We start from the raw sequence: 22,189 nt of genomic DNA, 5'->3' as shown, positions 1-22,189 counted from the left end.
CAACACCATCATTTCACCAACAAAGAGAAGTTATCAGAAAACTAATAAGAAATAAGTCACTGGAACTATCGAGATCACAAAACGAACATGATAAAAGCGGCTGTTTGTTTGCATGCTTTGTTAAAGGTTTAAATCCAAAAGCATTGATGTTTTACAATAATAAGTGATGCATTGATCATAATGAATTATATTATCAGAATTGAAAATTAGTCACACAGAAATAAAGCGGTATGAACATAGTCTACCTACTTATTCAGTTGAGTCTGTTTCTGTTTATTTGTAGTCACAGTATATACATCACATTTAGAAAGAATGAACATTTCTATATTTTTATAAAAGCTCCCGAACAAAAAACATTATTATATTTTTATGACATCCGCGGAGCTAAACTCTCGAGACGAGACTTATGACAGATAAAGTATGCTACTAAATAAATGCACGATTGTGATAATAAAAATAAGAAGCTTATGTCTGATTTCTTCAAGCGGTCGTTTTTACCATGTTTACTATGGTAACGTTAATGGCTAGCGTGCATAGTCTTTTGCATCGCTTATAAATATTTCTCCCTTGTATGGTGATCATAATCCACATCGGATCAAGTTATTTCAAACACTCGCTGCTGTCTGAAAGTGAGTTTTGAACTAAAATTATTTTAAAAGTCTTTAATGCTGGTGTTATAGCTGTTAACTTTATGAAATGATCCGCGGCGCTGACGCTCTTCAGACGCGGAGAAACTCCGCCTTTGTTCATAACTGTTTGTTCATAACCTCTAGGCCCAGCTGGCCCGCTTTGGCCCAAGGTTTTCGTCGGGCCAAAAAACCCTGGTTGTTGGCCCCGAGGAAGCACAGACGAGGCACGATCAAGCCCCGGAAGTGACAGTGGAAACGCGGCTATTGTGTGCTCGCTATCAAGTTGCTACTTGAGAAATACAACAATTATCTGTGTACATGCTATATTAACTGCTATGCACTAACATTTACTAAATGTATCATTTTATACAATGCACTTTCAATTACATTGACAGAAATACCTGTATGTAATTACATCTGTAATTTCACTGTTGTAACCGTGTAACTGCTACACTTACACAATAGCAGCAAAAGAGTTTTGCAACATAACATGAACACAATAAGTGCATTTTTGAAAATAAAATGTGAAAAAATGTGTACCTTTAGGGGTACAACAGCTTGTCACTGGGGCAGTAGCCTCAAAAGAGCACCTTTGTGCCTTCTTTACCGTTTCTTTACCGTATTATAAAAGTGCATACTGTATTACTATCTTAAGGGTACATATTACTACTCTAAGGTATATGCACCATTTAGAGGGTAAAGAAGGTACAAAGGTGTTCCTTTGAGGCTACTGCCCCAGTGACAAGCTGTTGTACCCATAAAGGTACCATTTTTGTGCATTTTGTCCTTACAGTGCTTAATGGACCACAATTTATGTTCTTATGTAGCAACTTTTCAAAGTTTACAAATTCACATTTGAACCGTGACTCTGTAATTTATGTTGTAGAAAAACATATTTTAACTTATCTGACAACAAAATTATCTATTCTTAAAAAAGCCTTTTAAAGGAAACCCATTATATTGGTCTGAACAGCAAACTGAACAAACTGAACAGCTCTATAGCTTTCACGCAACGCTTTTGCTTTTCATGCCAAATTAATTTGATGGATCATGCACAGCGATCATGTTGAGCTTATTGTTCTCAGTTTCCCAGGAGAGTCACATATAGATGGATTTAAAGTAATTTAAAGAAATTTAAAGAAATTCAAATGGTATTTTAACTCAAGCATAAGCCCTTACCATATTTACTGCAACTCTACATCTGCGATGTAATTACTAGCTAGCATATATAGAAAACATCTGTGGACTATTTACAAAGTAGTGCTGAGTGGTACATCTTTTTTATAATTGAAACACTTTAATCAAGGATGGAAAAGGAAGCAATTTATTTAACTCAACAATACAAAAATGGGTGCCCCCCTCAATTTCAGATTTCTCTATACTGCTTTTTGACTCCCACAATCCTAAATGTGTAGTTACAGCTGTGCAAAGTATCAGTAGTTAATCACTACAGATGCTAAAACACTATTATATTAACACCTTAGACTAGATGACTTAGTAAACATGTGTTGTGCCTTGATAAATCATAACCAATAACATATCTCTTTAAAAGTATGTCTGATTAAGACTGTAATTGAATCACAGTCTATAAATATGATGTCCCTTTTATAAATGTGATATGTATGTATGTGGGGAAAAATAATGTTTAAAATGTTGTGTTAGTAATAAGTCAAGGAGAACCACATAACTCACAAACAATTTGAATAATTTCATAATTTACGGAATATGACCTGATTAACACAACGTTCCCCTGCTCAGTAAATACACATTTTGTATCCTGAATACACTTAAAATATCTAAAACTTGCTTTTAAGGAAAACAGCATACGTGTACAATTCTCAATAACAATACCGATAAGTCCTAACTAAAATGATTGACTAATTTTATATGATTTGACTGACTGTTATTTAGTATTACGTATCAAATCAGGTAATGGCATTTAAAAAATCGCATTGTTAGGTGCTTTTCTGAAACTATGAATTTAATTTCGGATTATATTGCATTTATATTATTTTATATGAATTAGTGCACTACAACGTATGTTTCATGATTACATGCACAGCCTTCTTGTATACTGGAAATACAATAATTTTATTTCAATATTTCACTGCATTTGATAGTGCGTACTATCAAAGCTTTTGCATAATTCTGCTGCTCCACTGCACTCTGTTAATTAAATATCTAATGTATACATACATACAATAAATATCATATTTATTCATATCAATTTCCCAGCGCATATAGTTTTTGTTACTTAGGCATTTATTCAACAATTGCAATCTGAATTACAGAAATGAAAATCTATCGCTCAGCACTACTGTAGTTATGTACTTTCTACGTAGCTTCACAAAATGACTGCTCCTGTAATTCTCATACAGTTTTTCTCATAAATGTTCTATAACTGTGAGCTTGACTCCCACACACACTCACAAACGTATTGATTTATTTATTCAAATTAAGAATATAAAATGCAAAACAGATGCTGAATCTGCCTTTCCATTATGTTTCATTTTTGGGGAGATTTGTCCTAATCATCTAGTCCAAAGCCCTGGATATGAATTCTCCTTTAAACATTTTCCATTTTAAGTGACTTGTTCTGTATTTAAGGGACCATCTGAATTTGTCTCCACAGGACACACACAGCATGTGGAACCTATATGTACAAAATGTGCATACATGAAAAAAAAATCTGTCTATCTGTCTATCTGTCTATCTATCTATCTATCTATCTATCTATTTATCTATCTATCTATCTATCTATCTATCTATCTATCTATCTATCTATCTATCTATCTATCTATCTATCTATCTAATCTGTTGATCTATTTATTTATTAATTTATTGGTTTGCTTTCAGGACATTCAATCTCCATGTGCCACCATAATAAAAAAGAAATGAGACACTGTGACACTTATGGAAAATTACATTTATGCTCTATATAGTTAGCATAGAAAAATAGATATTATGTTAAAAAATATAAGATAAACATTCCTTAACACAATATATTTTTATGTACTAAGTAGTTTATTTAGAACAGAGGCTATATGACACTATTTTGTTTACTGAAAATAAATATCATCATGCAAAAATGTAAGGCAATATTTGTCTGTTAAAAATTAAGTTCATTTTTAAGCCACTGAAGAGAAGAGGAGTAAAAATCACTTCTGAACTAGTGTGATTTTAAGAAAAGTTGGTGGAAAGCTTCTTGTTAAATTCCATTTGTTGTTGCAGGACCACTTTTTATTTTTTATTTTTATAAAACCATAAAACAATTTAGAGTATACCCGGGTTTCCATCCAAAGTTGCAAATTTTACATAGGCGTAAAATTGAAATATTGCATAAAACATTTGCGAATAAGCACCGTTTCCATCCAACGAGAAAAGAGCTCAAAGTCACATTACTTTTTTTATGCACGTGGAGGAATTTATTCGGCAAATGCATTTCCATCTCCCATTGTTCGCATTAACCCTTTTTTTTTGCACAAGTCAAAAACCACCTCGCTAAAGTTTTAGCGAGTGCGTAAAAACTTTTAGCAAATTAAGGGATTTTTATTCAATATTTGGCATTTTAATCACTCGTTTCTGATGTGATACTTCAAAATGCGCATAAAAACGGAGATGGAAACAGCTATTATGATACACCATTATGTCAGTACAATTATTTAAGAGTGTAAAAGTTTAATATACAATATTACAATAAAATTATTTATTGAGATTCGCCAGTGTTTAGGCGTGTTCCCACTGAGTGGTAACAAATGTTTTCATTCTTAACTATCAAAAGTATGTAATTTCACAAATATTCAAGCAGTAAGACATATCTTAGACATATCATAAGAGTACATTATGAAATTCACTATTTATGATCATTATATTTTATAGCTGGATTTTGTCAGTGCATTGGCATTTTTAACTTTAGTTTCAAACGTTAAAAATACCAATTAAAAAAAAGAAATCAAGCATCCATTAAAACAGCTATCCATTGAAACCATCTTAAATCCATTAACTCTAAGCCTAGCCAGTGATTTGGCATTAAAGACACTGTCAACTGCCCTTGCTCCTTTTGTGACGCACAGAGTGGCACGGTTTGAATGTACTGACACCGTCATCACTAGTGATGTAATTATGAACTCATCAATCTGAGGGTGGGCTCTTGCTGATGTGTGTCCTGTTGCACATGGGAGATATTCATTTATATAGTTTAACTGATCTAACAGTTGACATAATTAGAGAGTATGAGATGATAGCCTTCAAATATTACAATTATTTTATCAGTGCTTAATGAATGGACATTTTTGTTTGTTTGTTTGTTTGTTATGCTACATTAAAGGGATAGTGCACCCAAACCTGAAAATTATTTCTGGTCAGTTATTTAGTCAACCTTACTTCGTCTCAAACCTACATGACTTTCTTCTAAGCCCAAAAGAAGATATTTTTTCAAAAATTAACTGTTTTGTCCATATAATGAAAGTCAGATCCAAACAACTTTTGTGATGAAAGAAACATGTAGGAATGACACGAGGCTGAACAAATGATGACAGAACTTTCATTTTTGGGTGAACTATCCTTTTGTTTGGGCCTCTTGACTTGCTTTGTGTTTATAGAATATTTTGCCTCATCTTTTTATTCTGTCGGAAATAAGAGATTCACGTTGAAAAACAGTGACTGAATGTCTGGGGGGAAATGTATGGATTTTAAATGTATACATTGATATTCTGTTATTATATTCTAAATGTCCATGGTGTGGAAATCTATGATATGCTATTTCATGATGAGCTTTATCGAAGGAAGGGGTTTTAGCCATAAGAAAACAGCTAAAAGGGAACCATGTAATGTTAAAGAAATGATATGATGCATTATATTTTTGAGGTGCAAGAAGGACCTAGAAACTGTTATTCAACATATAATTTATTGGTTTAGGCTTATCACTCATGTTTTCTATATATTGCATCGTCAAGAGCGTATACATTCTTCTATAAATCAATTGATCCATACTAAGTAAAATAATGTTTTATTCCCTCAGAGGTGCAATAGACTGATGGATTGTTCCCGTTTTCATTCGTTTTTGATTTGCTAAGAGACATGTTCAGGGAATGGAACGATGTTTTTTAAAAGGTGCTGAAGATATCGCAGATGTTCTCACGATCTTCATTCATTCTATGCAAGTCCTGTGTTTATCTGTGCCTGTCACTGGCATGTGTCGATTTCATTTTAAACAGCACTTATAAGGCCATGAAAATGAAGCCCTTGGATATTTTTTTGACAAACATTGCATGAATCTCAGGCATTTATTGTAACCCTTTGCCTCTTTTGTTGCTGTTACTATACTGTTGTTATAAGTATTGCATTTGTTTGTTATGCTAATTCATACTGTTTTAAAGTAGCAGCTATATTTTTTTTACCACTGTCAATACAGTAAGTAAAGAAAATTATGTAAAGTATGGTTATAAACAAATAAGCCAATGTGTCCTCTGTATCTGTGAAATGTAGATGCCATGATGATGATTTATTGGGATAATGGGATTTAATGGGATCACCAAAAACCAAAAAGGATTTTTGTAAATGTAGCTTGCTTATAATTTAATGCCAAAACTACCATGAAATCACGCTTCCCCTCTATTAACAGATGTTACATTTGTCCAAACTATATTATTTATATGAGTGGAGTTCTGACAATATGGCTATCAAGATTAGGAGGATTAAATGCTCTTAATTTTCACCCCAAAATGAAAATTCTGTCATCATTTACTCACCCTTGTCTCATGACTCTATGACTTTCATGTTCCTCATAAACCAAGGGTTTGGAATGAATTGAGAGTGAGTTAATGATGACTTTTTTTTCCGTTCTTTCTTTCATTTTTGTAGTCCTTTAGTGTTTCAAAACTTGTTATATGTGCTTCTCTTTCCAAATTAACTGTGATTTGTTTTTTGTTTTTCTCTCTCTGTGTAAACATGCCTTATGTACTAATTTTCTTTTCAGAGATAAATATTCAAAAAAATGAAATGATTATCAGATATGTCATGGATTGTGCGGGTGTTTTCAATCATTTGACATCAGAATTTCATGTGGGATCATAGCTACACTGCTGTGCTCAATGAAGTGTTTAAAAGAAGAAAACAAGTGAACCATTTTGAAAGTATGTTTGTTCTATAAGCAAACATATTAACATAATAGGCAGAATTAAAAAAAAACAAATAAAAAGAATATTACAAATGCATACACCTCTCGGACCCTTTAATTTACAATTATTTTAACACAAACTTAAAGTCGCTTGCAAATATGTCATTAACATGGACAACAACTCTAACTTGGCATTTTAGAATTAATAATATCCCTTACAATACCCCAGACAGAATGATATGCTACCATTTTTAATCATACTTCTGTGAAATCCTGTGAAATTCACAAATGAATAAATTTATGGCAGAAGCTATTTTTTAATGATCATAATTAAGTTTAAATTGTGATGTTGTCTGTATATTTTAGTTGCCGCATATTGTAGGTACTGTTGATGAAGTTTAGCTGTATAGCTTCCCAGAAAATGCAACTTGAGTTTATTAGGGGACAGGATTTTGCTATAAAACTATGTTTCTCACCAATGTAAGAATGGAAATGATGATAACATTTCTAGACAAAGCATTAGTTACAGACTTACTTGACTGAAAATTTGCTGAAAATGTACTCACCCTCAGGTCATCCAAGATGTAGAATTGTAGTTTTTTTTTAATTTTTTTTTTTAATCAGAGCAGATCTCAAGAAATGTAGCATTACATCACTTGCTCACCAATGGATCCTTTGCGGTGAATGGGTGCCGTCAGAATGCCGTCCAAACAGCTGATAAAAACAACACAATAATCCACACGACTCCAGTACATCAATTAAATGCTATTCATTTAAAGCTTTGCATTTTGGCAGTAAAGCTCTAAAAATGATTTGCCAAGTGCACCCAAAATCGAGAATTTATAAATTCCATTGTTTACTTTTTGTGTTAGAATTGTTTTTTTTTTCTTGTTAAATTTGTGCATTTTGTACATGTTTAGGCAGAATTTCACAGAATAAAAGTGGCTTGCTAGATGCGTGATGACAGGTCCAACACTTGATTTGCCAAAATTATTCAAATATGATTAAAACAATGGAATCATTGTATCTTAATCACTTGGTTAGTATGCAATTCTAAAAAATAAAAATAAAAATAGCATATGCATATCACTTACAGTAATGATAAATAAATTAAACATCCAATTTAATTTACTCTATTTATAAAAAAAGATTGACCTTCTTTGTTATTTGGATTAAAGGATGTTATGTCATCCTTTAAAAAGCATTACATTTTAAATTAATTAGTATAAGGTTTTTATGTAACTTTTTTTTTTTTTGCCAAATACTATATTCTAGCTTCTTGCTGTAGTTCAGTACACTAACGGAACCTGCACGAAATTCTTTGTGAATTCGCCTAATTGTGTTTGTTTGTTTGTTTGTTGTTTCTTTGTTTATTACAAATAAAGACACATACATATCATCACTGCAGAGAATGCATGAGTCAGGGATATTGTTTAGGTGTTTATATTATATAGTGTTGAATTATTTGGCCATGTGTTTTTTTCTGTGTTTATTTATTTTAAATTTACTTCTTACTAAGCTATCCTTTTTTTCATTTTAGGGGCCCGTAGCTTAGCTGGGGGGCGTAGAATGTACGGTAGGTCTGACAGGGCTCCTTTGTAATATACCTGTTGTACTTCATTTCACATCATTGTTTTGTCTACTTTCATATTATCTAGTGAAACATTATCTTTATAAAAAAAATGCATTTGAGGCAAATATTTACATTTATAATTACAAATACATTACATAAAGTTAAAAGACTTCATTTCAACTTTTTTATTTTAATCTTAGAAGGATTTCTTTGTCTGTTTTTAAACTCTTTTTTTTTATTATTATTACTCTTGATTTTTTTGTGTTGAAGAGTTTGATTTGTTATTTGAATTCACAGGGGATCGTGCATGAATACAGCATCAATAGCATAAATTAACCTGAATAACTTTTTAATAAATATGTGATATAAATGTAGTGGTCCTAAGTAAAAGTCTTAACATATTTATAAAGTCTTAACATATTCAGCCAATAAGAACGTGTTATTTAAAAAGGGATAATATTTTTTTATTTAATATTTAATTGAAACACTACAATATTTAAATGAAAATGTTGTAAAGTGGGATTGTAATCATTTAAAATCTTTTTACCTCAATTCCAAGTGACAGCAGCTTTTTACAGTCACTAATTACAGTAGGACAGGGTAGCTGTATTTGGGAATGTACTGATATAAATGTAAAATTATATAAATGATATAAACTGAAAAAAGTGCGATTTTTCACTAGAATGTTTCAATAGAGTTTTCAGAATGTTGTGTGGAATGATTTTAGTTGATTGTAGTTCCCTATTTAAATGGTCTCTCACATTGTGTTTATGACTTTTGGGGGAAACTCAGAATACTGAAGCCTGATTTGTTGACATTTGTGCAGCTGCACAAAGCTATGGCATTTCAGCCCACCAAAATGGGAGGAGCCAACTGCCTATATAAGTTGGTGCTAATTGCCATTTCATCAGAATCTTTCTCCTTCAGTGTGAAGGTCATCTCCTCGCTGAGCTCTGAAGACAAAGAACAAAGAAGCCCGCTACTCGCTGTAGAAGAGCCCTTGCAGAGGAAAGACACTGTCACACTCAGCGCTTCTCCCCTGTGTCTGTCCAGCAACAACTCAGAGCAAATTTCCTCTTCTAAACAAGCAAATTTCTGTGCCGTTTGTTTCAAAATGCCACTCTACGAATGTGGTATTCTGTACAACCCAGTTTGGATTGCGAGCTCAACCTCACAAAGGCCTTTGAAGAGCTCAGCTTGGGTTGGTCGGCCCCAGAAGAGCCCGTCCACAGCTGTCTGGATGAATGGTATCTGCCAGGGTGCCGGCGGCGAGGCTCCCGTCAGAGACCAGGACCATTCTTTCCCAAAGTTCATGACGAAATAACATCTCCAGTCGTAGCATCTCCCCTACTTTGTTCAAGTCAGTTATTCTGCTTTGACCTCCATTGATGGTGCTGAGCAAAAGGGATATGAGAAGTAGGGCTGGGACAATAAATCGATGCATTGCGATTCGTGGATCGATTCTGAGATTTTCGGAATGCATAGTGATTCTGTCTTGAATCGATTATGAGCTTAGTTTTTAATAGCAGATGGCGCTCTAGGTTAGTTTTTAACCGCACACTCAAATGCTCATGAAGAAGAGCGCTTGAGCATTCGACAGAGTAATGTAAGTGGTTAAATGTACTTGCACATCGGCTTTTATGCTTTATGATGCGAGATTAACGTAAACACAGCCCACTGTAAACATCCTTGTAATTCGCTTCAACCTTTTCAAACTTTATGAATGGTTATTTTAGGTTCAAATGGTGCGTGTGTGAGGAACTGTAAGCAAGCAGAATACGGCTATTTCTAAAGCACCCAGTGCCATCTGCTGTTAAAAACTAAGCTCAGAATCGATTCAAGAGAGAATCACGAGGCCTTCGGAAAATCTAAGAATCGATGCAGAAACATTTCTCGATTTGCGATGCATCGATTTATTGTCCCAGCCCTAATGAGAAGCTCTCTCCTCTTGAAGAGATTGTCCCTGGCTCCATGCACTTGGCACCCATCTGAGGCAAACTGGAATCCATGTTATGAATTACCTCGATGGCTGGTTAGTTTTAGCCTGGTCTGAACGCAAGCTTTGTGCTCACAGGTCGATGCCTCTCACCCACCTGGAGCTTTTGGGGCTCAGAATCAAGAGTTGTCTGTCTCCCAGCAGGCAAGTGGCTTTTCTGGGGACCGTTATCGACTCAACCCAGATGCGGGCATGGCTCTCACTGGAATGCTCACAGAGGACCATGGGCCTGATGGCATCCCCTGTGATACTGCTGGGCCTGCCCCACATGTGGCCCCTGCAGTACTGCTCCCCTGCAGTAATCCCACGCCTGGTGTCTGGGACACTTTTGCCTCAGGGTGGAGCATCGATGTGTCTCAGCTGTAGCCCCTTATAAAGCCGCTCGCCTGTATCAGACAGGTGTGCAATTGGGACTGACTTCCAGAAGGAATGTTGTTACGACAGATGCCTCTCACTCAGGCTGGGGTGCAAGGGGGTGAGGCTCCTGGTCCAGCCTAGAGCAAAGGCTACACATCAACTGTCTCGAAATGATGCCAGTTTTCTGGGCCCTTAAAACCTTCCTGCCAGCTCGAAAAGGGCACCATGTCCTTGTCCATTCTGACAACATGACAGTGGTTGCCTTCATAAATTGCCAGGGCGGCTTCAGGTTGTGGTTCTTTTATAAGATGGCGAGACACCACCTTCTATGGGCCCAGTGTAACCTGGGCTCTTTGAGGATGGTGCACATTCCAGGCAGACTGAACCAGATATTGGACATGCTGTCCCAGGTCAGTATGTCTCCAGGAGAAAGGAGATTCTTCAGAAGAATTATCTTAAAACTCTTATTGCCCAACATTGTTCTCCAAGGAACAGAACACGCTGGCCTAGGAATGGCCCAAGGGCCGCCTGTATGCCTTTACCGCGGTCACTCTGCTCTCTCAGATCATCAGATGGATCAGATACTCAATTCTACTGGTGACTCCACTCTGGTGAAACCAGACGTGGTTCCCCGATCTGATTCAGCTGTCATTGACAGCTCCCTGGTCGATTCTGCTGAGCAAAGACCTCCTCTCACAAGCGAGGGGTTACTTGTGGCACCCCCAGCCTGAGATCTAGAGTCTACATTTGGGGCCCCTGGACAGGAACCTTTGCAGCTCCCTATGAAGGTAGCCAACACTATAGCGGAGGTCAGAGCGCCATCTACAAGGTGCCTTTATCCCATAAAGACCAGTCTGTCTTCTCCAACTGGTGTGCAGTTTGAAACGAAGACTCATCCTCTTGTGAGGTAGCAACCATTCTGTCCTTTTTACAAGAGCTGCTGGATAAGGGTTGCACCCCTTCTATGCTCAAGGTATATGTGCTGGCTATCGCGACCAACCATGCCCTTGTGTCTGGCCAGTCGGTAGGAAGAAATTATTTGGTCGTCAAGTGGGGTGCCAGGAGACTTAACCTGCCTTGCCCCCATACTGTTCCTACTTGGGACCTGTCTACGGTCCTCAGGGACCTTTAAGGCCGTTCTTTTGAACCGCTCCAAGTGGCCAACTTACGGCCCCTGCCACTTAAGACCGCCCTGCTGCAAACTTTAGCGTCTGTCAAAGCTGTGGGCGACTTCTTGTGAGCGCTTCCTGTTTGGAGTTTGTGCCAAAAGTACCTAAGGTGCTCCCTACTCAGTTTAGAGAACAGGTCATCATTCTATAGCTTTTCCTTCCTCTGAGGACAAGCAGGGAGCTAACTTAATTTGCCCAGTCTGGGCCTTATGTGGAGTGCTTTAGCCAATTTTGGTAGTCAGGCCAGCCCTTTGCGTGCTTCAGAGGCCCCTATAAAGAGCTGACAGTTATGAAGCAGAGATTATTCCACTGGATAGTTGATTTGATTGGCCTAGCTTACACCTCAGTTGGCTCTGATTGCCCTATTAGAGTGAGGACCCACTCCACTAGGAGGATGGACTCCTCATGGGCTTGGTCCAGCAGAGTTGGGGATATTTGCGAGGCAGTCAGCTGATCGTCGCCATCTACCTTCGTCAGGTTTATAACATGGACATCCCTGCTCTTCAGGCATGGGTCTTATCCGCTTAATTGTCTTGCACCCCAAGTAAGGGGTTTAGTCTTGAATGAGTGATCCGACTGGTTGCCTGAACCTCACTAGTTAGCCTATGTTTCTTAGAGCCCTCATGGCAGTGCCCTAGAGCTGGGCTTGCAGGATGGCTTCTGTTCTGCGCTTATAGCATGGCATTGTGGCATATCGTTCCCCCAAGCATTATAAACGCAACATAAGAGACAGGGAACACTCCAGTCACTAATGTAACCTTAGTTCCCTGAGATAACAGGAATAAGTGTTGCATGCCATGCTGTACAGCTGCATGTGAGTCAATGCTACCGCTCCTCAGTTGAAATTATTCTGATGAAATGGCATTCAGTGTCGACTTACATAGTTAACTCTGCCCTATTTTTGGTGAGCTGAAATGGCATATCTTTGTGCAGCTGCACAAACTTGAACAAATCAGGCTTCAGTATTCGGAGGAAAACAGTTTCACCCAAGCATCATAAATGCAGTGCTGGTTCCCGTTATCTCAGGTAACCAAGGTTACATTAGTAACTGGAGCATTATACTATGATGACATCCACTCTGCATTCATGGGGGCATTGCCACTGTATGTATGTATGTATGTTGAGAAAAAAGATCATCAGGCTCTAACCTCAGATCTCCACCAAGAGGTGGGGTGTGCGAACTCCACGGTTCTGATGGACAAATGACATCCCTCTCTCCATTCACCTATCTGTGTTTCAAGCCATCTATTCAATCATTAATTCATTCACCATATGTCTGATTCACCACACAAGTATCTCTGAAACACGTGAACAAGTCTATTGGAAACAGAGAGAAATTAGTCAAAACTCAAAGAAGTCACATTTTGGCTTTAATGTGCTATTTTTGTGCTATAATTTTTATATGCTACAGTGAAATAAATGATCCAACATGGTAGACACAGTGGGATTGAAACAATTTATTACAGTAAAATGTATACTAAAATCCCTCATCCATTCAGATTTAAGAACAAGAACTATCATTAAGTAATCCAATATGTTCAATGTAGAACATTATTTTTCAGTCCTTTAGCCCTTCGAACTGGAATCATGGCTGAATATCCTGTGATGTCCACTTCGCAGGGCACTTAAGGTCGAATAGAACAAACATCTGAAGTGATAAGAGATACATACAAAATATGCAGGGGGGGGGGGGGTTGGGGGGGGGGGGGGATTGGGGGTGTGCTGGAATTTAAATTCGCTGATATAGAATATTAGCCTACTACTTGTACTACAGCATATGTACTGTGCACAGTATGCAGAATTTATATATGCATGGAATATCCAGATTACCTACTACTGTCCATTCACTGAAATACTGTATGTAGCTTTTAACAGAACACATCATGTGAGGGACTGTATCCTACAATGCAATGTGCATTGACTGGGAAGTTTGTCAACCATCGTGTGGCTCGTTACTTGATTGGACTAACTAAAAATATCTGTACACGAAATCGGATTCTAAATAAAATAATATTTATATCTTGGTCATGTGATACTCCAGCAAATACATATTTGGAATGTTTATAATTGCATTTTGCATACTGTTGGATAAGTTTAGCTTAGTAGGGGATGAAGCAAGTGCACTTTAAACCTGTGACAAGGAAATTTCAATGAAATTTCATAAAGTATTTGTCAACCAGGCCATTAGGTAATATTCTGGTGCAAATGTCTTGATGTAGGCCTACTTTTGTTCCTGTGTCTCATATCATCCTTCATCCATATCATCACAGTTATTAAGCATATCACCTTCCACGTTGTCAGAGTCCATGCACACATGATAAGGACAGCCCAGACGAAACGCTCAGGATCAAGCAACGCTCTTACTGGAATCTTCAGTCAATGACCTGGCACAATGGTGAATGTTAACCCCTTTTCCAGTTATGGAAGCACTGGAACTGAAATCTGACACTGATCCAATACCTTTGAATGATTGTGTAATTCATTTAGACTGTTGTTTTTGTGTAAATGTAGTCACATATAAATTATATACTTATAACTTTTTTTGATTGCTACATTTTAATTTATAGACTTTAGACAAAAATCATACCGAAATTCATATCGTAAGAATGTAATTTAGTTTGTTAGTGATTCACATTTTTTTTCATAAAAAAAATATTTTTAATTTAACTTATTTAGTGCTTTGCAAATTCATTCATAAATACATGCATTTATTTATTTAGCTTTTTTTGCCTTCATTGCCTTCATTGTTTATTTTACTTACTTTCTGAACTTGCGTTAGTTTTAAAATATCATTTAAAATCTAAAATGTGTAATAAAATGAAATTGTGTATAAAAGTGTATATTATAATGGTTTGGTTTTCAATGGTTTTCTTACCAAGGTGGCAAATGACCAAGTGCCATACACTGCAGCTTTTTCCTTTTAGACACAACTACAATTTGGTGGATTAAATATGATGATGTTTATATGAACTGATTTTGAGCATCATTTTAATTGGCATACTGAAGGAGACAATACCCTTGTGAAAAAGAAGCGTGCTTAATTGTACCAGTAGTGTACTTCCGATCTTAACAATATATATTAAAAAAGTAAAAAAAAAAAACTAAGTGCAGATAATGTAATATCAAAGAAATAAAATGCCATTTCAGTATACTTTCAGAGTTCATTTTCATGATTGTTTTGCATTTAAAAAATGGGTTTCACTTTATTTTGATGGCCCCCTTAACACATTCTTTTGACTATAAGTAACGTTGCACCTACATATCTACTAAGTCTCACTAGAGTTTTAGTAGAGTATTAGTAGACTGGTAGGTTTAGGGTTAGATTAAGCTGACGTACTAGCAAAGTTACTTTTACTTATAATCAGTAGAATATCTATTGGGGAGCATCACAATAAAGAGTTATTAAAGGGATATTAAAGCAGAAAGCAGATATTAAAGGGATAGTTCACCCAAAAATCTAAATTCTGTCATTAATTACTCACCCTCACTAGTGCCATTTTAGAAAGTATCATGACATATGCACGTGCTTTCCTCTGAACGTAAACAAGGCGCAGTGCATGTGTGTACAACGTCAGCAGCACCATGCGCATGGGTTGTTTACGTGCAGATCAAAGTGTGTGCATGCACTGTCAAAGCGGCTGTTGAACGTTTGAACCACTGATGTCACATGGACTATTTTGTCAATGTTCTTGGTACCTTTCTGGACCTTGAAAGTGGTACTTGTGTTGCTGTCTATGGAGGGTCAGAGAGCTCTCGGATTTCATCAAAAATATCTTAATTTGTGTACCGGAGATGAATGAAGGTCTTGCGGGTTTGGAACCCCTTACCAAAAAGTAGTATACTTCAAGTTTATTTTAGTAAGTATACTTAAGTAAAGTTCAAGTATATTTTTAAGTATACTTTATGTAGTAAGTATACACATATCAGTGTACTAGTAGTATACTTGTAAGTGTACTATTTCAATACTCCTTGGGACTAAATTTCTAGTATATAAAAGTATACTTTTAAGTATACTTTAAGTATAACAGTAGTAAACTTTGAGTACACAACTAGTTTACATCAAAATGTTTAGCTTGTACTGCAACTATACTAAAAGTGAACTTATATACTGATAGTTTACTAATTAAATACTTGTAGCATTTTTAGTACACTTTGAAGAATAGTCTCAGTAAACTACTAGTTTAGTAGTTTTATACTGCAAGTATACTCATAAGTTTTCTTTAAGTTAACTTTACATCATACTTTATGTATACTACTATGTCCCTATTTAGGTATTAATTTGTATATATTTTGTTACATGAATATCTGAACATACAAAACATCAAAAGAACAGGGTATATGCTTGTAAACAAAAACATTTTACATTTCTAGCTTCATGCATTTTTTTTTAAACACTTGAATGTGGATAAGTTTCATAAATAAAAAAATAAAGAAATAAACAACATTTTGAACAAAAAGCTGAAAAACACTATGAATTGGATTCAGAATGATAATCAAAACTTAGATAAAGTCGATCAACACACCAAAGCTTGACAGTCATTATTACCTCTTCATTGGTCGACATTTTATTCCATAACATTACACAGTTTTGATGCTGTTTTATGTCTGATGATCGTGTTAGATTACATGTGGAAGCATCTGTTGTTTCGGTTTCTTCTTCACTTGTGTTTTTTGGAAATTCTGTACAGAAGATGTGTACTAGCGCCCTCTACAGTATAAAAATGAAAACACGGATTCTAGGAGCACAATTATAGCTAAAATATATTTAGACTTTTTCTAAGTATAAGTCAAGTATACTTAAATGTCATTACTTAAAAGGTGCATTGTTATTTATTGTAAAAAGAATGTTTAAAAGGGACCATCAAAATAATGTGTTACCAAAAAGTGCACTTTGTAATGTTTCAAAGTACATTTTACATATTGTTTTAAATATTTTGTCATGCGTTAAATAAGTACATATATTTTGATGTGTTGACTAACATTCTGAAGCACATGTAAAATACTTGATTATAATTTTAGCTACATTTAAGAAAATGTTGGTTTAACAATAAATGCTTGTCAGTACATTTGGCAAAATATATTAACTATAGCTAATTATAGTTTCAGAGACAATAGTAATGAGTAATTATAAAATTATGTAAGTCCTACTTAAGTGAGTCAATAACACTCTAAAGTTCAGCTAATTGCATTTAATATAAATTTAAAGTACTACAATTTCATTTAATTGCAATTACCCTGTAAGTAAGTTTCTGAAAAAATACAGTATGTTTATTTCACACTTAATTGTATTTTTTCAAATATATTATTTCCATAAAGTACACATCATTTTCACAAGGGTAGAATTAAACTAATACTTGCATCATGAGAAGATTATGGTGAGAAAATCATAAAGAATAAGTGCTTAGTTACGTGCCAGAACCTCTTTTGGCCAAACATTCTACCAACCACCAATTCTTTATTCAGAACTAAATGTTCTGGCCTGTTTGTGGTTTTAAATACATGTGACTTTTTAAATGTATGTATCTTTGTTCATTTTTAACAATCTGACACCACTGATTATAACTTAATTGGCTTTTGTAAACATTTGCTTTAAAATGTATTACTTAATAAGACAATGTACAAGTGAAGATATCTGGATACCCAAACAACTGGTGTCAGATTGAATAATTTTGTTCACTGTTTAAAATGTCTTATTGATTTTAATGAATATGAAATGTTGGGAGATGTGACTGGGTGCAGTGACTGTGTCTAAACACAATTAGATTTTTTTCAAGCTCTACTAATGACTTTTGTTCTTTTCAGGGATCCAGTTTCGTCTCCCTACTGCCTGTAGTGTGGATCGAACAGAAACCCCCACGCCAGGTAAAGCCACACATCCCAGTGAAGCCATACCACATGGTGCATTCATGTTCAGAATCCTCTCAGATTTTCATGTCACTCCAAACTCATATGACCTTTTCTCATGAAATAAAAAACAAAATGTCAAAGATAATCTTTTCCACACAGTGAAGATGCATGGTGATCTGAAGTCTGGACTGACAAAACAAAACAAAGCCGAACAAAAACAAAACAAATAAAAATAAAGCAAAGCAAAGCATAGCAAAACAAACAAAGGCCAGGCAAAACAATGAAACAAAACAAAGAAAGGAAAGGCAAGGTAAATAATGAAATAAAATAGAGCACAGTAAGGCAAAACAAGAAAACAAAGCAACAAAACAGTAAAACAAAGTAAGCCAAGGCAAAACAAATAAAACAAAAGCAAGACAAAACAAAACAAATGAAAGGCAAAACAATGAAACAAAGTAAATCAAGGCACGGCAAAAAAAAAAATGCAACAAAAAAGCAAAGCAAGGCAAGACAAAACAATGAGAAAAAAAACCCCCCGAAGCAAAGCGACAAAACAAGACAAGACAACAAATCAAAACAATGCAAGGCAATTAGAAACGACGAAAGAAAACAAAGCAAAGAAAGGCAAGGCAAGGCAAAAAAATCAAAGTAACAAAGCAAAACACAGTAAAGCAAAGCAAGACAAGGCAAATAAAAAAACAAAGCAAGACAATACAAAACAACTAACAAAACAAAGCAAGGTGAAACAACAAAACAGTAAAGATGAGGCAAAACAGCAAAAAAAAAAGCAACCAAACACAGTAAAGCAAAGCAAGACAAGGCAAATAAAAAAACAAAGCAAGACAATACAAAACAACTAACAAAACAAAGCAAGGTGAAACAACAAAACAGTAAAGATGAGGCAAAACAGCAAAAAAAAAAGCAACAAAACACAGTAAAGCAAAGCAAGCCAAGGCAAAACATCAAAACAAACAAAGCAAACAACAACACGTGATATTCAGCTTGTTTTCTAGGGAAACGTTGTCACTAATGCTGATAAGGCTCTGTACACACATTATTAGAAAATCTACTCTTATATCGCTGGGCTGCTGTTTTACTGTCTATAATCAGGCACCACATGCACTGAATAGCTGATTTTAGTGGAGACTGAACATCTGTTGTTGATTAAACAGTCACACTGAAAGTTTTATAACTCATTCAAGTTGGCATTAAAATTCAGAACATGCAGCTTAACACATGCACTGATAAACAGTTCAAGATTCAGTTCACAACCTTATGTGCTATGCACAAGTTTAGGTGAAACACCTAACAAATTAACACAGCTATAGCATCAAATATGTTAATTAGTAATTAGTGTGTAATTAGTTAAGTGATGTCATAGTAGGCTGAAATCTCAGGATACAGCCTTAGGCTTTCAGCAACAGAAGTGTTTCTTCCCAGTGTGCAGGTTTGTAATGAAGAATACACGTGCACCTGAGCTAATGTAAATGAATGATTATTTTACTAAAAGACTTCACTCATGTTTCTTCAGATCATGTATGATAAATAGGTGAAAATCAATAATTAGAAGGAATACTGTATATTGTACACATACTGTATGTATTAAATGTATTAAGATGTATCTGTGTTCTTTGGAAAGAACACAATCTTTACTAGTGATTAATGGTTTTGATCATGCCTACTATTATTGTTTCTGTATTTAGCACCTGTGTGGCATTTGATACCCCCCTGATAACTGTTGCCAAGACACCAAATCATTCAGCAGCCCTTCATTGGCACACTGGGCTTTCAGAGAAAAAACTGGGCCATTCAAGATGTGTTTTTACAAGCTAACAAGACACTGCTTTCTCAGAGATATGAGAAAAATAAACCTAAAACACATACGGATTATCAAGATTTTGTAGAACTGCTAAATGCATATTTGTAGGCTATACATGCAAATCCATATTTTCACAACCATTTATTGAGGTGAGGACTGAAGATGTGGTCACAATAACTATTGTTTATCAAATTTTCACAGGCGAAATCCAAATTTCAGCAGGAATCCACATGACTGGGAATTCTGCACAAGGGCAAAATATTTCCCCATGCAGATTTCACAAAAGATTGAAATCCGCCACGTTGACCAACAAAAATCTGTTTGGGTTTTTTTTCGTTATATGTAAAATATCTACAAGAAAATGTTAGTTAAAATTATTTTGTGTTTAAAAAAAATGTGAAGTGTTCAGGGCGTTGTTTCATTTTTCATAAAACTTTTCTTTTCTTAAAGTGAATCAAATGATCAGATTTACTCACACTCCTTTATTTGAAATAAAATCTAAATAGAACAGATGTATTTTTTTTTACAGTTAATAAATATATATGGCACGATTTATGCTGATAATGTGTTAAATAAGTGGCAACATTTATCATATATTATTATTTCAGTATTATTCAGGATCATTTTGTTAAACTGAAGTGCTGTACTTTCCAAACGGAATTGGGAAGAAATGTTTTTAATTATTTTCCGAACATTCCTCAACCATCTGCCATTGAAGAATAGATCAGACATACAGTATGAGTCCTGCAACAGATGTTTTATTCAGATTTGAAAGAATACAGGATGAAAATATATAAAAGCTATCAAGATATCAAATCAATCAGCTTCAGTGTTGCTTTGTGTGTCAGTTGTCTCTGCATATAGCCGCGATTAGAGAACATATTTTAACATCCAAATTCAGTTTGAAATCTTCCACACTTCCAGAGAGTGGTTGCAGAGATGAGTCATATTCTGTTGCTCTGGGAGTTTTTATATTTAATCACAGCTGATGAAGTGTTCGACATTCTGATGACAGAATGAGTTATGACACCGAGTATCAACACAACAGGTCATGAATGGATTATTGTGTTCCTCTCTTATACAACCCTACATTCTATTTTTGGAAGTGTTTTACTCCTCTGTATGAATCACACGTCTCTCTCACCCACATTTTTCCCTTCAGTCTGTGACTCATTCAGCAGTTTTATAATAGTGTGCTATTTGCAGCCCGTGGTTTTGATTGGCACATCATATGTACATTTAACCACACTGAGGTATTTTATCATGTTGGCAAATACAAGCACCCTGCAGGTGCTGCAAAGTAGGTCTTCTTTTGTTTTTTTTATTTATTTTTTATCCTGTTTGAGGTCAGGGCAGCTTGATTTTTCCAAGGCTTCATTGCTTTCAAAGAATCAAGCTGGATTAGCACCAGGTTTGGGTTGCACAAGCCAGAACTGTCCGGAGCAGGAGCGCAGCAGCACGTCATCTCAGTGCTGTCAGCTGTAGCAAAATAGACAAACTGACAACTGTTATCAAATTGTATATGGCATTAATCTTGAATGATTCACACTCTCTGCTTCCTGCTTTGCATATATGGGCTGCTCAGTGAATGTGTAAAATGATTGGCAGGTAAAAAGCACCTCAAAATCTTCTGATTGGCTAAGGGATGTCAGTCTCAGAGAAGTGTGATTATGTTTCTTAGAGATTATGCAGTGAGATCAAAATAAATTCTAAATATTTAGGAAAATATTCAGGATCTAAAATGAAGAGGTAAATAAGTAAATACTGTAATTGCAAAATATTTCCTTTTAATATACCTGTTTTTTTATTTTTTTAATACATAATAAATTGTATGTATTTACTTTAAATATATTTTAAATAATGTAATTTATTACTGATTTATGTAAAAATTATTTGGGAACATTATAATTATCTTATAATTATTATTATTATAATTATCTTTAGTCACATTTGATCAACTGCATCCTTGCATGATTAAAAAGTATTAATTTCTTTAAAATAAAAAAACTGTTAACACACTATTTTAATCCACTTTAGACATTCTACTAACTATGATTAACTTACTAAACTAACCATAGCCTTACAGTTTACTAATATTCTAATGAAAGTTAGTTGACAAATAGTTGCAAAGTTACTTACAGTTAGTACAATGCCTAAAGTGGCCTATCAAAATAAAGTGTAAACACGTTGCTTGCTGAGGGGAAACAGCTGTATTTTTATGACATTGAATATTTTAAACATATTCAGGAATTTCGTTCATGGAAGATACGGTAGCTGCAAGTAAATGAGAAACATTTACCAAACTAATACCTTTAATGCACAGTGTTTTGCCCCACTCTAAACATCCCTTAAAATTAAATCAAAATTAACTACTCTTTGCCATATTAAGATACTGTCACGAATCCGGTCCATGAACTTCCAATTTCATTGACTCTCGCACTACACACTGTTGCACATCACCCCGGACTACATTTCCCATCATGCATTGCACTGATTGCACTCAGCTGTTCACACTGATTGCACCCAGCTGTTTCATATCACTCCCTCACTATTTAACACTCACTCTGATCCCTTCCCTCTGCCGAGTATTGTTTCAGCGTTTATCACTCCCCTAGTGATAGCTTCACTACCGAGCCCTCAGTCGTTTCCCAGCCTTAGCCTTAGCCTTAGCCTTAGCCTTA

At 35.3% G+C, this 22,189-nt stretch overlaps 1 pseudogene; it reads left to right on the top strand.

Annotated features, from left to right (window-relative positions):
* Window positions 1-22,189, top strand: part of LOC107582138 (disks large-associated protein 2-like) — a 52,985-nt pseudogene that overhangs the window by 27,756 nt on the left and 3,040 nt on the right.

The sequence above is a fragment of the Sinocyclocheilus grahami genome, unplaced genomic scaffold, assembly GCF_001515645.1.
Source record: "Sinocyclocheilus grahami isolate Dianchi unplaced genomic scaffold, SAMN03320097.WGS_v1.1 scaffold40.1, whole genome shotgun sequence".
In the NCBI taxonomy this organism is placed as follows: Eukaryota; Metazoa; Chordata; class Actinopteri; order Cypriniformes; family Cyprinidae; genus Sinocyclocheilus; species Sinocyclocheilus grahami.
This window is presented reverse-complemented; position numbering and strand designations above follow the sequence as displayed.